This window comes from Diabrotica undecimpunctata, chromosome 6 (genome assembly GCF_040954645.1).
Source record: "Diabrotica undecimpunctata isolate CICGRU chromosome 6, icDiaUnde3, whole genome shotgun sequence".
NCBI classification, from domain to species: Eukaryota; Metazoa; Arthropoda; class Insecta; order Coleoptera; family Chrysomelidae; genus Diabrotica; species Diabrotica undecimpunctata.
Window position 1 is genome coordinate 493,118 of NC_092808.1, and position 17,736 is coordinate 510,853.

The 17,736-nt window shown below is 34.6% G+C and overlaps 1 protein-coding gene across 1 annotated transcript in view; it reads right to left on the reverse strand.

Annotated features, from left to right (window-relative positions):
- Positions 1-17,034, reverse strand: part of rau (RA domain-containing protein rau) — a 106,231-nt gene extending 89,197 nt beyond the window's left edge. Inside the window, exon 1 of the mRNA XM_072533952.1 lies at positions 16,771-17,034. The gene's annotated coding sequence lies outside the window, so the exon portion shown is untranslated. The remainder of the gene's footprint in view (positions 1-16,770) is intronic.
- Positions 17,035-17,736: the final 702 nt, after the last annotated feature.

Sequence of the window (17,736 nt, forward strand, 5' to 3'; positions counted from 1 at the left end):
GTTCTGGTGTAGATAATATATTTATCATACAATAAATAAATGGAAAGAAGATCAATAGAAATCAACACCTATATATGACTTTTATTGACCTGAAAAAGGCCTATGACAATGTACTTATAAATAAATTATAAATTGTTGATGATTGGTGCCAGTTGCCATCTAATTTCAATGATAGGTGAACTGAGTTAATGTCACAGGCTATCTACACTTTTTTTACATATTTAAAGAGAAGAAGGAACATCTACATACAGACACCTGTGACTCACTCAGGTAGTGTTAGGTTCCTAATATCCAGACGAAGTTGTGCCAGGACGAGATGCAAGAGAGAGTTAGATCTTTGACACTTCGTCCCGACACCACTTCGAGACGATCGGCGTCCAACTAAAAACCTCTCCTCTGACACTCCAGACATCAGGATGGAAGGACTGGTTAAGGCAAAACATCTCGCCTGATACCCTATTCCCATTCTTTCTCCCACACATTTATCGGGAAAACCACACCCACACGAACAACTAAAGACTTTCAACATCCTGCCTTAGCGAGGCTGCCATCTCTCTCGCGTCGTCAGTCTCTCATTTGCTCCTATTTCGGCCTGCAACAGTCCGAACCCCACCGAGGTACTACTCGCTCGTTTTAAAGGCTATCTACACTGGTGAAGGGCTTAGAGTCTCTCCATTGTTATTGAATATTTATGTAGAAATAGTTCTAAAAAATAGTAGTTCGAACAGTCACGACATAAATGGAGTAGATTCTTTTGAACAACAAGCGAAAGGAACATTTTGTAAGGGTAGCCAGAAGAAGTGATAGAATGAGTGTCCAACTGAATACTAACGTGAACATCATGTGTGGGGTGAGGTAGGGTGTGAAACGGAAGAAGGAAAACGACGAATTTCTAGGAAAAACATCTGGTAATGGTTCTTTCTTTTTCCCTGAATCAACTCTCTAATTTCTTTGGGGTAATTATTTCCTACTGTTTTTCTTTGGATTATGGGTGTGTTGTTCCATGTAGCCTGTTGTATATTTATCATAAATAGCTCAGTTTCTCGTTCCAATTTTTCTATCGTTTGAATAAAACCATTGAACTCAATTTTCTCATTCATTTCTGATTAGAAGTTTAGCCAGTCCGTAAACTTATTGGTCAACCCAGGTTTCACTTCAGTGGTAACAATTTGTTTACTAATGGTTAGTATAATTGTGGAGTGGTCAGATATAAGCTCCTCTACATCATCTATTTTTATAAAATTTGTTGCTACACTTCTGGATATGAAAAAATCTAGGAGATCCGGGATTCTGTATGAATCATGCCGTATACCAGTAAGTGAGTTTGCCAGTAGAGCTGCAATTCTTTACCTTTAGGTTTTGAGAGCCTGGAGCCCCAACAGGTATTCTTTACATTAAAGTCTGCGCCAACTACGTTTTTTTAGCCAAGGTTAATAAGAAGTTAGCATAGTCTTTTCTTCTGGTGTTATGTTTAGGAGGGAAATATGCAGCTGCAATGTTAAGTGTATATTTCTTAGTTTTAACACTGATAAAAGCACATTGTATTTCTTCAGTTTCAATTTTTTCACGTTCCCAGTGAAGAATACTATTTTTATCAGCGACAGCAGCTCCACCTCTGGCTGAAATTTATGGATATATGGCACGACAGATTTGATCACCTCGAAGCTTAATAAATGGTTTTCTAGTTAGATATGCTTCTGCAATTAGGCATATACTTATCTATTTTCTGTATTTGTAGGGCTACTAATAACTCTTGCTGGTGTTGTAAGAGTCCATTTGTATTCCATTGGAGTATCCTAAGGTCCCGGGGCATTATATTCTCATTAAGATCGTATCATGATGTTTTCAAGTCTGTACAGCCTTTCAAGTACTTTTTTTATTAAATTCTGCTTGTTTAATTAATCATTTTCTCCATTATTTTTTTGCAACACTTCAGTTACTGTATCTGTATTATTTTCTGCTGTTGGTTGTGTTACTTGTGCATAAGATACTGCCAGTACTTCTTAAAGTTCGGTGTCAATTTTCCATATTTTTTATATTCAGTCTGCTCTATATTGTCTGTTATATCTAGTCTAACAAGGAGCCTTGTTAATTTTTTTTTTATTTCTCAGTGTTTGCAGCTCTTTTACAGTGCTATATCCTCTATAATTAGCAGAATGGTCATTGCCGCAGTAAGCACATTTTGGAGCTATAGTTTTGGGTTTTTACAGATTTGGGTTAGATGCTTTCTAATGGATTTGACACATGTTGGTTCCTGTTTGCCCGTATTCCTGGCAGCGCTTGCATTGGGGCAGCAGTTTAGGTTTTCTGAAAGCCTCTATTTGTACTCTCAGATGCAATATTTCATTAATGGCATATATTTCTTTAATTTTTTCTTTATCAAAGGATGAAGTAAAAAGTGGAAGTGACGTTTTATCTTTCCCGGTTAGTATTTGATTTACCTCCAGTATATTGAAGCCTTTGTTCTTTAGGTCTTTTAAAATTCGTTCAGCTTTGCGACAATGGTGTAATTTTTTTGCAACTACTTGAAATGTCTCGACTGTTTGTTTTCAAATGAAAACCATTCCATATTCGTATTGTTTAAGACTTTAATAAGACTCCTGTATGCATCTGAGTCAGTGACGTTGATTTTCATATTTCCTCCAGCCAACATGGTTGCCTGGAATTGTACCTGTAGTGAGTTGCTAGCTTTTCTCTTTTTTTGAGTTTCTCACCCTAATCCATTTTGTCTCTCTGCTTAGTTCTTTTTCATCTGTATGATATTCAGTTTGGTCTTTTCTACTGCTCATCTCAATTGGTTCTATTTTATTTCGAATTATTTCAACTTGTATTTGAAGCTGTTTTGAACTTTTCAGAACAGCCGTCTCAAAAGTCCGTATAGCTATGATGATTGCCGACCTCCGCCGCGGAGATGGCACTTAAAGAAGGAGAATAGTGACTTCTATTTTTTCTCTTAATGGACTTTCATTCATCCAAGAATTATATAATGTCTGATCATTTTGACTGCGGGCTTAATTTTCGTTGAACAAAGCCTAGTTTTATCAAACTAGTAGCTCTTCGTTCGAAGTAGACTGCTGATATACCGATCCACTTTAATATTCTGATCATTAGCACAAATATTTAATGATTTAACAAATACTATATAAGTAAAAATAGTTTGAAAATAGTATTCAAAATATTACAAACATTTTGGTAAATATCTGTTTTTGGTACAATTTTACATTTTGTTAATATTTAATCGAAAAGCATACTATTCCTCTTTAGTTTTTGAAAGTTTTAATTTTATTTGAATAGAAAGTTCGCCCGTTTCGCCGCCCATGGTCCCTTGACACTTTGACCTTAAAGTGGTACCCTTTGTGGATATGCTTTTATGTTAAAGCACATGTAGGTGTTTTTATGAACGATGTAATAACACGTTTTGCCTTAAATTTTGGTCAAACCTCAAAGTCACAGCCTACGATGATATTTTATTTACTTTTCGGACGCCCACCGCAAACTCTGATAATATTACAAAATTCCGAATTAAGGACATTCTGAAGAGTCGCCTGGTGCAAGATCCCGTATACAACATGGGCATCCAATAGTTTAAATTTTTTTTTATAGAATATGCGTTTCCTCCAGCTAACTTTATCATATTGATATTAGTCGGGACAAAATGTTGAAATTTACATCACATTAAATTTTTTTGAAAATTTAGATTGTTTCATATAACAGTATGAACTTAATTGTCCCGGAATTTATTCTAAAATAGTGCACAAATACTTGTTCTTCGTTTGTTAAATGATGGTAAATACACAATTCATATAAAATTGCTAAATTAATTTCCAAACTTCAATAGAAGAACAAACTATAAAAAAAGAAACATTTAATTTGGATCGCTCAGTATAAAGAAAATCCGCTCACTACGACGGATATGAGTCAAAAAATTGCCAGTGGCTGCGGTTGCTATCAGTATTTATCTGCCTTGGTATAATGCACACAAAGATTTAATTTACAGATTCAGTTTGTTAATTGTCAACAAATGATCCATTCTTATTATGTTTTCTGAAAACTGGAGTTCAGTATTTTGCATACAATTGGCGATAGTGTTTTTAGTGTACGGTGAAAAGTTGCAGCCGTATAGTGTGCTTCATTCTCATCGATATATCCAAATTTATCAACTGTATCCTGCCGATAAAAACGAGACTGCTAGATTTAATTACACTTTGAACTGTCCTGAAAAGATACCTTTGGAATGCACAGCCCGTTTTTATTACTTTTCTCAATATGAATATGTCTTCAAATATGGGTATATAAGTGGCAAATTTAAAAACAGTACTGGAACATATAGTACCACACCTAAAGAAATGGATTATAACAACAAGATACATTTGACTAAGGCCATCAGTGTAGACTATGCTAATGGACATTACTATAATTCTAAAGACGATTCCTTGGTATTATGGCAAAATCGTACAATTTCCGATAAAGTATTCTATCACGGTCTTGTCAATGAAACTGTAGACAGATACCAAAAACCTACAAATATTCGATTTGCTGCTTGTAACCATACCTACAACTTAACAATTGGGGATGAATTTGGTCCCAACGTGTTCAAAACAGACCAAAAATACAACTACGTTCGAAAAGAATTTATAAATGCAAGTAAAGTGACCAGTGATTGTTCAGTACGTATTAAGCCAGAGACTATTAAGAAAACAACGCCTTCACAAATACCTCCTGTACTCATAGATGACTCAACTCAAAAGGTAGACAACAGAACAGCAGTGAACAAAACGGTTACGATTGTAACTCCAGAACCCAAAACAACTAATAAAGTTACAACAAAATTAGTTCCAATCACGACTCCTTTAACAAAATTAAAGACAACCACTACAAGAAGAACAACCATCACTACAACCACTCAAAAAATAACTACAAGTGAAACAAACACAGCGATCCCAAATCAAGTTATCTCTGTACAAGACGACACAAAATCCAACACAGAATCCACAAAAACGTTATTAATCGTACTGATATCATTGGTAGTGTTTTGGATATTTTTAACTCCTTTCTTAATATACTACTGCAAGAAAAGACCAGCTTCTGATGCACCTTCCGCCACGTTTTCTACAAAACGAATTAAATCAACTTATACTGAATGGTTGACCTCCCACAGACACTTAAGGGAATCGGCCCAAGCAGACGTTCATGCCGAAGAAAATGTTTATTCGACGCCAAAAGAAGAATGTGTTCTAGAAGTGCCTAAACCACATTATGATTACGTCATGGTCATCAGAGAGAACAAAGTGTTGACTGAAAATGAGTATATGGTTGTTAAAGATAGACGAGCAAATGCAGATGACACCTATTTGGTTCCGAAAGAAGAAGAGAAGGAAGATATTAATGCAGGCGGTTACGTGAATGTGCGCGATAAAAGAACATTGATACCCAGCCCTGGTGCATCTGGAAGTGCTAGAGTGACATCTGACGTAGGTGATGAGTATATGGTTTTACAATATTTGAAGAAAAAATAAACAAAGATTAACTTTTTTGTAAAATATTACTTTTTTGTTTTCATTTGATAGCTTTAATTAAATATTTTAAACCTAATAAATTCTAAAATTATTCTTTCTTATTCTTTTGATTTGTAGTATATCTGTTGATTACTTAATATCAGGAGTTACACTCATACGTAAGAATTGCCTTAAAAACATTTATTTTAGTTTGTTTCGTTATTTCTTTCTTGATGATGATGGTTTTTCCTATATATAACAGCTCTTCCGTCCTAGAGGCTCATGGCTTCTATTATCTTTACTACTTTTTTCTACTCATCTCTGTTTTCGTCTTTTTCTCCCAGACCGGTATTCTTAGTTTTCTTACATCGGTTTTAAACTTTTCTAACCATTTCTTTTTTGGTCTTCCTCGTCTGCGCTTTCCACGCGCTCCTCCTGTTTCCTCCTCAACCACTTTTTTTGCATATCTGTTGGTGTACATCCTGTAAATATATCCGATCTAACGTGCTCTTTGTGCTTTTACTTTTTGTATGATGCTTGGTTGGTTGTAGAGCTCCATTATTTTCTTATTTATTCTTCTTCTACATATGCCGTCATTGTCCTTTGTCCCTTCATATATCTTGCATAATATCTTTCTTTCTCATCGCTCCTATTTCTGTGTATTTTGCTGGCTCAACACGAAAGTTTCGCTGCTATAGATAGCCGAAGGTTGCACAATCGTTTTGTAAATCCAGTTTTTAGTTCTTACTTTTTTTATTATTTCATCCATAATCAGGTTTAACAATAGAGGACTCAGGGAATCTCCCTGTCTTATCCCATTGCCAGCTTCAATAGGGTCGGTTAGGTCATATTCCACTTTTACTTTTATTGTGTTGTTTTGGCAAATATTTTCGACCGTTTTGATTATTCCTAGAGGTATCTCTCTTGCGTACAATAAGTGGATAACGTCCTTTAATTTGACCCGGTCAAATGCCTTCTTAAGGTCCACGAAACATACATATGTCGGTTTGTTATATTCTAATGATTTCTCTTGCACTTGCCTCATTAAAATATAGCGTCGGTGCATGATCTTGAAACCTTGTTGTTCTTCTGCTAGTGTTATAATTTCATTCAGTTTATTTGTTATCACTTTGGTTGTTAATTTTAGTGTTGTGTATAATAAATTAATTCCTCTGTAATTTTCCGGGTCCGATTGGTTTCCCTTTTTGAAGAGAGGTATTAGTATGCTTGATCTCCATTCTTGAGGAATTCTGTTTTGTTCTATTATTTTTCGGATTAGTTTTAATAGTTCTTTGGTCAGATCTGGTCCTCCGTACTTTAGGAGTTCGTTCTGTATTCTGTCCTCTCCTGGTGATTTTCTATTCTTTAATTTCCTTAATGCTTCCTTTATTAAATCTTCCTTAATAAAGCCAATATCAATTCCTCTATAATTTTTTCATAGGTTTGTATTTCCCTTTTGGATGGAACACATTTTTCCAGCCTTGTGGTAATTTTTCATTTTTTCACATTCGTTTTATTAGGTTGGTTATTAGTTTGAGCAATAGCTATCCAACTTCCTTGAAAATTTCTGCTGTTACACGGTTTTCTCCTGGACTCTTGTTATTTTTCAGCTGCTTTATTATTTACTCTATACCCTGATCTAATGGTTCGTTTATTTCGGCCTCATTATTGCTTTGCTCCAGTCCGGTTTGTGATTGTATTTCATTAGTATTTTCGTCTGGGTTCAGCAGTTTTTCAAAGTATTCTGCCCACCTCTTTACTTTTCTTGGTCACCTATTAGCGTGCCTTCTTTACTTCTGTAGCAGCATGCGATTCCGGGACCCGTAGCTTTATTTGCTCTCTGACTTCTTGGTAAAAATTCTTAATCTCTTTTCTTATCATATAATTTACCATGTCTTGTAACTTCATTTCCCAGTATTTTCGTTTTTTTCTTCTGCGGGTCAGTTCTGCTTATTTCTTTGCTGCTTCATAAGTTTTCCTCGTTTCTTTTGTATCTAGTATATTCATTTATATTTCATCTTTTACTCTGGCTTCTAAATCCTTTTTACATTCTATATAGAACCAATATTTACTGTTTGCTTTTGTTGATTTTTCCTACTGCTTTTCTGTTGCTTCCTATCTTATCTTCTATATTTGTGTCCATTTTTAGTCAGTATCTTCTTTTGGAATTCTGTCTTTTAAATTTTTTGTTATATCCCGTGCTCAGTGATGGTAGGTAGGGTGGTCCACCCCAAACATTTTTTTTATTTTTTGAACAAATTTTTTAGTTTTAGATTTTTATGATGTGGCATTAAAAAATACATAGATCTCTTAATTTTCACCCTAAGATTACTAACCTCTATTTTTAATTGCCATATTAGTGTCAATGAGTTAGTTTCCATTCTTCTTCGAAACGACTTAACCGATTTTCATGAAATTTTCTATGTATATTCGGTAAGTCTGTTTATCGGTCGTAATCTATTTTTCATATCCGTAAGGGATAAAGTGGTTCACCCCAAACATTTTTCTTACTTTGGTTACAAAATATTTTATTTTAATTTTTTTAAAATCTGGCATTAAGAAATACAATAGCCCTTAATTTTCACCCTCCTGTTACTAACCCCTATTTTTTAATAGCCATATTAGTGAGTTCGTTGCCATATTTGAGAATCGATCATGATCTATTTTTCATACCCCTAAGGGCTAAGGGTGGTCCATCTCGAATTATTTTTTATTTTTTGGACAAAATTTTTTTCTTTTATTTTTTTATGATGTGGCAATAATCAGCAACCCCTATTTTTTAATAAATTATTATGTTTGCTCCTAACGCCACCTGCTACGCTGATTTTACTACGACTGGTCAATGAAGTGATCAATTTTATTGATCGTACTGACATTCAAAATCGACGTTCGCTTCAAGCGTTGTTCCTGAGAAAACGATTCATTCTACACAAAAAGTGATAATAAACATTCTTGTTTAAAATTATCTCAGCTACTTTTTTCATTTGAAACATTTTTTTCTACCGCGTATAGATTCTTGCTAAATCGACTTTTTTGCATCTTTTTTGGCATCCCAAAATTAATATTCTCGGCAAAGTTCAGCTTGTTCGTATGATTTTTAGAGGTTGAGTGGCATTTTCGTCTCTGACGATTGAAGTAATATGAAATTATTTTAAAACGAGAAGTGTCATAAAAATTTAAGCACGTTATAATGTTGTTAAGAATTGGATGACATTCATGACTTTTTAATTGTAACAATTTTCTCTACTTGTTGACTTTAGTAGTAATAATTTTTTTTTATTTTTCCGCAATATGTAGCGAATTTTCCTTCTAAATTTCGAAAATTGTCGTACATCTTGGAAAAAACAAAGTACAGACCTATAACAGCTAATAAAGGATGAGCATTTTACTTTTTTATTTAAATATTTTGAAATGTATCGCAGGAGGAAATGGGTAATAACACCAATTAAGAAGACTGCACCAACAACAATAACAATTACAGCACAGGAAACCAGAAACAAGTAAATGATTTCGTTTATTGAATCTCCGGTCGTATAAATTCCTTCCCACAAAGGCACTAATAACGCGATATGTGCAGTATTCGCAGGAAAATCGACGAGAAAATGCATTTTCTATGATAAATTTACATTTAAATAGACACAAGGTAATACAGTAGTTTTAGCGGAATCTATATAAACTACCCGGCACTAAAAAATTTTGATTAAGTTTGACAATTTATAACTTTTTTATTTTGTTAAACCTGATTTTGTTTCATAGTATTTTCGTATTATTTGGGAGGCATCCCTAAGATTTAAATTACAGCGCAGCAATTTTCAATTGTAAAAATGACAGTGACAGCAAGAAAATAACTTATTTATCATTATGGGGTTAGCAGCAGCTGAAGACTTTTTTTTTCATATTTTATGGGATGGGTGGGAAATCTTCGTAAGATACCAGGTCTTATGTCTGGTATGTGGGATTCCGTTACCGCCGCTGAAATGGCTGTTGAGTCCACCACATGCGAAACGCTCAACCGCAATTCATCGGGGCGAGAGCAAAACTAAAACCCTACGTCCTCTCAAGCGCGCTTGTGATCCGCGAGTGCAGAGGATTCGCCCTGGTTACGGCATATCTTCGGTACTACATCCGCCTATCGTCCTGTTAAATATCGCTTCATGGCAGCACTTAACTTTTTTGTGACTACAAGTCTTTCTTCAGTGTCCTTGGACTGGAGCTGAGTTCTTGCCCACGTGTCTTCATCCTCACACATCCTCGCAATCATATCACTCACGGAATCGAAACGAACACCATTCCTTCTCCCCAATTCTAATCTATCCATACTCCATCTTGTACGTTCCAACAAAGTATGTGACACAGTGTCGACCAAACCGCAGTAAGGGCATTTGTTTGTAGGTATCTGGAGACTGGAAATTTCGCAACATGCCAAGGCTCTGGCGGAAGGAGTTCAACTATTGAGAGATCGAAGAGATACTGCTGTGTCTCTAAGAAATCAACGGCAAATTGTACGTCATGTAAGTGAAAGAACGATACGAATAAGGTTGGCAGTTGGGCTTCACTCATTAAGGCCAGCGACAGCACCACAACTTTTTCATCGGCATCGAAAACAGCGACTGGCGTTTGCCAGATTGCATATCCACTGGACTGTATAACAATGAGATATCATTAAATAGAAAGTTAACTAATTAATATCATTAATTAGAGAATTATCAACAATTAGATATCAACCAATATCAGGCACATCTCAATAATAAGCTACTACTGCATTAAACCTCCGAGAATCAGTAGAGATTTAAGGAAATTTAAAACCGATAATATTTAACGCACTATAGACGAAAATAACAGCCTAAAAGTTCTACGTAGACAGCTAACGAATGAGAAATGCGAAATTCATAAATTAAAAAACAATCAAAATGAAATAATATTACGTAGAGACAAGTTAAGGTAGTCGAAGAGTTTTGCGAGGAATTATATGGAAGTAGACGAGAAGATCAAACAGCCAGGTTCCGAACTAATGCCAGTGATAAAGGTAGATGAGATTCGACAAGCATTAAGAAAAATGAAAAATAACAAAGCCCTTTACTGGGGACCATATTGGTATAACCATTTAATTATTCAATACAAAGTGGTAAAACTGGTGGAGAAATATAAGCAATATCAGAAATATAAGCAAACAGCCTTTGGAAAACTGCGAGATATACTTAGGGCCAACATACCAATTAGCCTCAAAACAAAAGTATTTGACCTATGCCTATTACCGGTCATGACCTATGGGGCGGAAACTATGACTCTAACCAAGACTACGGCTTCAAAATTGAGAGTGGCACAGAAACGAATGGAAGGGTCTATGCTGGGAGTGAAGTTGCGGGACCGAATAAGAAGCGAAGATCTGCGAAGAAGGACGAGTATTGCTGATATTGTGGAACGCATAAGACCACCTACACGTTGGGCTGACGATATCAGGCGTATCACCAAAAATTAGCAACAAAGAGCACAAATTCGTAAAGAATGGAGGAGTTTAAGGGAGGCCTGTGTCCAGCAGTGAACGTAATAAATGAAGGCTGGATGATGATGATGTATAACAATGGGGTAACGTTAAATTTACCGACGAATCAAGGATTTGTTTGAGGTCGCCCGATGGTCGTCAGTGCCGAAAATGAAGCATTTGTCGACTGCACCATATCAGAGAGAATATCATATCATGGCGGTTCCCTTATGATTTGGCAGGCAGTTTTAGCGAAGCACGTACCTATCTTGCATTCGTTGAAAATGGAGCTATGACTGTCCGTCGCTACATTGAAGAAGTTGTCCAAGATGTCGTAGTTCCATTCGCACCTTTCATTGAGAACCAGTTTAAATGAATGCACAATAACGCTAGACCTCAAGTTGTTCATACTATAAATGATTATCTGGATGAGGTTGGATTGATAAGATTGGAATGGCCCGCATGCAGCCCAGATCTCAATCCGAAGCATTTATGGGATTAATCGAAAAGAGATATTCGCCGTTGTCCTAGGCCTGCAGAAAATTTGGTACAGTTAAGGTTGGCGCGTTTGGACAGTTAAGATGGTAGATGGAACAAAGAAGTCGGAAACTGGCGACCGTACGATGCGAAGAGACCAAGAGGAAGACCTCAAATGCGCTGGAGCGACGATATCAAAAGAGTCGCAGGACCAATGTGGAAACGCCTAGCACACAACAGGGAGGAATGGCGAGAAATGGGAGAGGCCTTTATTCGACAATTCGGATAGAAAAAGGGTTATTCCGTTTTTCTGAAACGGTTGGCGCTGGGCTATTCTCCAGGCAAGGATTACACATCTTAATCATTCGATGCCAAACAGGTTGCGAGAAGTCATCGTTAATTTTGTTTTGTGTTGTTAATTTCAGTGCGTTTGATATAAACCTTCAAACTAGTGTTTTCATTTACAGCTCTTACAAGAAAAGAGATATTCGGATAATTCAAAAAACAAAATCTTAGGGATGCCTCCGAGATAATACGGAAAGGACTATGAAACAAAATCAACCCCTCAATTTATCCACAGCATTTTTTAAAGTTAGGAGTAAATACAAAGCTTCTATTCATCCCCGTATATTGATATCTAAGAAAAAATTATGTCAATTTACCTACAAACTGATGATGAAAGAATCTTGAAAATCTTGAAAAACTTATAAATTATCAAACTTCATCAAAAATTTTTAATGGCGGAATTTTGTGCCGGGGAGTGTAGTTCAGATGCATAAAATAGTGTCATATTTTTTAATATCTAAAGCATATTGAGCTACGTAGAAATCTCCTCTATAGTGAATAAAGAAAGTGATTGATGGAAGACTGAGGAAAAAGTTATACAGTCAGCCAAGACTTATCCTCTACACAACGATGACGAATTGTTACAGTTCTTTACATCTCTTTTCTGGTAAATCGACATTACTAGACTTATTTACCAGTTTCTTCGTATACCGTAAGACATAATTATTGCCTGTGTCTCAGTTTTCTATCAGTTATTATATTATTTTAACATTTCTACCGACCTCCCTACTTTATAGCCTTCTTTGTCTGAGGATGGTAAACTCTGGGGCAATTGTTGACCCCAAAATGAAAAAGAATATTCCTTCCATTGCTGCGAATGTTAAGTCATACGGACTTACCCTTTAACCCAGAAATTCACTAATTTTGGAAACAGGTTTTTCAAATGAAGAATGGAGCTGGGTCACAAACATTTCCAATATTATGTGACATGGCAAAAAAACTGCTATGTCTACCCCACAGTAGCGCTGCTGTTGAAAGGCTTTTTTAGCCATAAAGATAATGAAAACAAAGTTAAAAGCATTTGGCTGATAGTTGTGCCCCTATCGCGCATCAGAGTGCTATAGGGGGGAAAGGGATGGTCTGGAGCATTGGAGCGCGTTGGAGTGACTCTTGTTTTTACTCGAGTTAATACACCTCGCTCCAAAGAATTGTTACACCCGAACGTAATTCTAAGGGGGTGAACATGTCTCACAGTCTGGGTTTACTTAAATTGCTTGCTTGGAAATAAAATGTCCACTACCACTATTAAAGACACTTTGCTCATAAAGGCAGAAGTAAACGAGCTTTTAGTATTTAATACTAAAGTACGATTTTAACAAACAAAAAATCATTCTGCGAAATTGAAAATGTTAACGAGTAATTGTTCCATTGTAATAAAATGAAAAATTTTGTTTAAATCTTTGTATTTCAACTTTATTTAGTTTACAATTCCAAGAAATTCCTTAAATATAGTCAATTTGTGATAAATATAACAAACAGTAATTGTATTACTGTTCATGAATTCTATAAAAATGTTATGTCGGGCAAATGTTATGTTCCTGTTTTCTGCTGATTGTTACAGTTCCAAGTTGCTGGGTTTTGCTTTCCTGCGGTTGACAACACTGTTCCAGGACTTCTGATTTAAGTAGTAAATCGTAAGCTTTCGTTAAAATAACAATTGCAAATTACATAACCTTGTTTTTGCTTTTCTATTGATGACAATTATTATTCCTTGATAGCTTCGCGTCGACCACTTTCAGATAAAAATAAATTAGGAGATAAGAAAACAATTGCGGATTGTCAATATTATTTTTAAATACCGACATCGCAGTTCTAACCCTACTATTATTAAACCCTTTTTTTGTGATCGAGCACCCCTAACTTCGTGAAACAAATTGTCGATTGTCTTAAAAACAAATGACTGCTTCCGGTGTATGTGTGTGGGTCTGAGGGTTTATAATTTAACATCCTTTTTATGTTGTTATTGTTGGCATCCGATACAGCTTTAGTTGTGTTTAAAGAGAAGGGAAAAGGGTGTCTTTAATTTCGATTTTCATAACTGTTCTTTCATCTTATATCAAAACTGTTATATAAAAGCAATTTTGAAGTAAATACTTATCGCTCGGAATGATGTTCTTGCGGGGGTTCGAAATAATATTTAGTGTGACGCGAAATATTGAGACACGTGAAGTAACCTTGCGGTATACAGAGAACGTCGAGAACGACTGGATCGGTTGGGCTAATTTTGATTTTGAAATTATTGTAGAAGTTCAAGGAAGGTTAAAAAGGTGAGAAATGTGATACAATTGTAACGAGAATAGTAAAAACAGCAATTTTATTTTCATATACAAACAATTCTATCTACTCCTTTAGAAGGACATAACTAAAACCGTGCCTATCTTCACGTCTATTTACTTTTTTTTTTACTTTTCACGCAAAGCATTTTCTTGCTTTTTAAATCCATTACAATAAAATATAATGATAATAACAATGATGTAATTAAACATAAATACAAGATAATAATGAAAATGTAAAGTATATTTAAGTAACAAATTTTGAAAATGACTAAAACTATTAAACAAAATTTTTAAAGGAAAAAATTAAATTAATTACTTTAAATATTTTTTAATAAAATAAAATATACCGTTATACACCAAAACTCTTTACTTCTTAAGAACTTAAATATCAACGTTCCCACTTATAGTCTAATAGTGCGCTATAAGAAGTATTCACTTCTGTCAGCACTCCCCAAGTGTTACGGTCCAGTTTTTTATGATGCTTTTGGAATTGCAGGTCTGTAACTGGTGGATGAGCACTGTGGTCTCACAGTCCCTTACAGGAAAATAGAAGGTTTGTCTACTGGCTTAAAATTTTCAAATGGTAAAGGTCGCGGTTTAACCTTTTAGAGTTAACGTTCGGACTATGAGTCCGCTTGTCCAATTATTTGTCGATTTCTGACATAAATATAACAATACAAAATATTTATGTAATTTATAATTGGGAGTGATCTACTGATCATGTTTTCTGTATATTTGATTGATATAAACTTATTTTTTTACAGATTTTTTGAAACTGAGAGAAATTTCACGCGGAATTTCTCTCTGATTATGAGCCAGAAGTTGAACCTGACATCGACATGGAAGAAGAAATTGAGTAGTAGCCAATCTCAGAAGTCTTGAATGTTTAACAAAGAGTGCCGCATTCCATTGGTAAGGATGGAACAGCTAAATGGAAGAAACATGTAGGAAACCGCCGGATACGAACTCACAGTGACAATTTAACGAAGGTGAAAATTTGTGGAGTAACTAGGGAAGTACGACATATGAAAAGCGCATCAAAGATTTGAAGTTGTTTTTTTTTACTGAAGAGATTTTGAAAACCATTGTAGACAATACGAATATCTTTATTAAACTGTGTTCTTACAATCTCAGTAATAAATCTGCAAAAAAGACAGATATTTTAGAAACCCCCCCACCCTAGGACCCTATTCCGACACTGTTACTCACACATTTTAAGGATTGAAAATGTATGAGGTAACATCATAAAAAAAATTTCGGTGACCAACCAAAACCCCCTCCAGAGGCAAATTCTAGGTGCGCTACTGTTAGCATATACAATGGTAGATGAAAAACTGGAAGCTTTTCGTAGCAAGTGTGGCTTTATATGCCCAATAAACCTAATACGGCATAAAAATCTACGCATTAGTAGACGCTAAGTTTTCTGAAACTTGATCGTTGTCGAGAATAGTGTTTGAAATTTAGAAAATCGCGAAATCGGCCATTTCCAACGCTCCGAAACTCAGTAAAAAATTAATATATTTGAAGTTAAAAAGTACGTAAGATAAAATTTAAATGTGCATGTACATTCTGATGCGATTTTCAAAATGATTTTATTGCAAAACTCTTTTAAACCCTACAAATCTTTCAAAAATCAAAAATATATTAGTGAAAAGGGTTACCTACATTTTAAAGTGAATTTAATGAATAATTTACTTTTAATGTATGAAGTTGGATTAATGATTATTTATATGTTTATATAATTAACGATAAATAATCATCTTTACCAATAACCATAAAATATTTATATTCGCATGAGTCTAAATTACATCCACATAAGGGTATACAATCAAATGATTTTTTGAAAAAGAAACGACAGATCGCGCGCCCACACACTACGTGTAGGAAACGCAGTCCCATGCGTGTTACCAAAGTGTTACTTAAAAAAAAAAAATAAAATCAAGAAAATCGTACCGAATCAAATGAAATCAAATTGAATTAGATTAAAAGCCATCGCTCCATGCGTAGTCGATAAGAAAGTGGTTCGCTTGGCTCACCCTGTAGAATTTGACATACTATCCTGCCTGGTATATCATTCTACATGTCTACAATTTTTCTAAGTAACTTTTTTGGATATTCTGTACCATTATGGAGTTATCGACAAGTATTACACTCACTATTAAAAACTCACCCTGTATATATCAAAATAATGGAAGAACAAGTAGACGAAATTGAGTTAAAATATGCCTATTAGACACGAGAACGGGAGACAAAAATGGAGTAGATTAAACGAAGGAAAAAAATAGAAACTATCACGGAAGGAGACCTTTTAATAATGTACCTATTCTAACATAAAAGAATGGTCAACTTGTGGATGAGGTTAGTGTTTGATATAAAAATAAAATTTAGTAAAAAGCACAAATATAAAAATAGTTTTAGATAAACACCAATATTTCTGTAAAAATGGACTAATTTGTGTATAAAAAATTTAAAGATCAGAACTGATCAAACAGCATCTTACGAAGATATTGGTTTTATAAAAATAAAAAGATAATTGGTTTTTGGAAAACATATTTATAAAAATTAATGGAATTGGCTTTAAGCATAGTTTTATAAACAAACATAATCCCAATAATTTTAACAGAAGAATTTTTGTGTTTTCAAAAGTTTTAACAAACAACTTACATACAATTAATTATAACAATTTCAGACTTACCTTGAGCACAAGAAGAGATAATCCAGAAATTAAGAAAACAATAATATAGTTCCCACAAAAATAAAAACACAAACACTTCCAAAAACACGTATGTCAACAAAGCTGCGGTTGCCTACGCATCACAGAACCTACCTCCGCAAACGATACAACGAAACTGATAAAATGAAATGATGAACGTTGGGCATACGGCATACGAAAAAGCCTAGTGGTGGGTGCGCAACCGATGAGAAGGCAAGGAATGCTGAACATTGCACTCTCAAACGAAGTCGGTGCCTTATGTCGACTGGCTATTGTTTTTAGAAGACTGATTTCATTGTTTTTTGTTATTACTTTTAAAATTCCCACACTTTCCTTTCGCTTGGCTAATCGCTTTTGATATGAAGATATTAATTGTTGAATTTCTCAGCCATTGGGAAACGCTGTGTGAAAATGTTCCAGAAATATATACCCAAAGCTGCCATAATACACGTATATCTAATTAAATTTAAAATTTAGTCTCTTATATAAATAGGATTAGATACAGAGTACCAAATAAATTTTGCGGGTACTTCCCACGTTTTATTTCTATTTTTATGATGGTTTTGTTAAGTTTTTTAGAAAAGTTTCGCAACATTCCTCCACGGTGAAGGTAATTTTAAAAATTCGTTTAAATTGAGGTTAATTATTTAAATTATTTATTCAGTTTTCAACTATTTTTTGAAATGAGAATTAGGTAATAAGAAAATTAATAAAGCAGTAGCATATAGACCAAAGAACTAACGATTTTCAAATGGCACTCGTTGATACAGGTATCTAACAACTGCTTTGATACATTTGGTGATAACAATATGTAACAAACCAAAATATGCAAAAGATTAAACGCCATTTTGTACTTATAAACAATGTAAGATTGCTTTTTGTTTTTAAACACTTAAGGTGAAGACCGATAAATTATTAGAAAAGTGGCACTATTTTAATGAAAGAGCA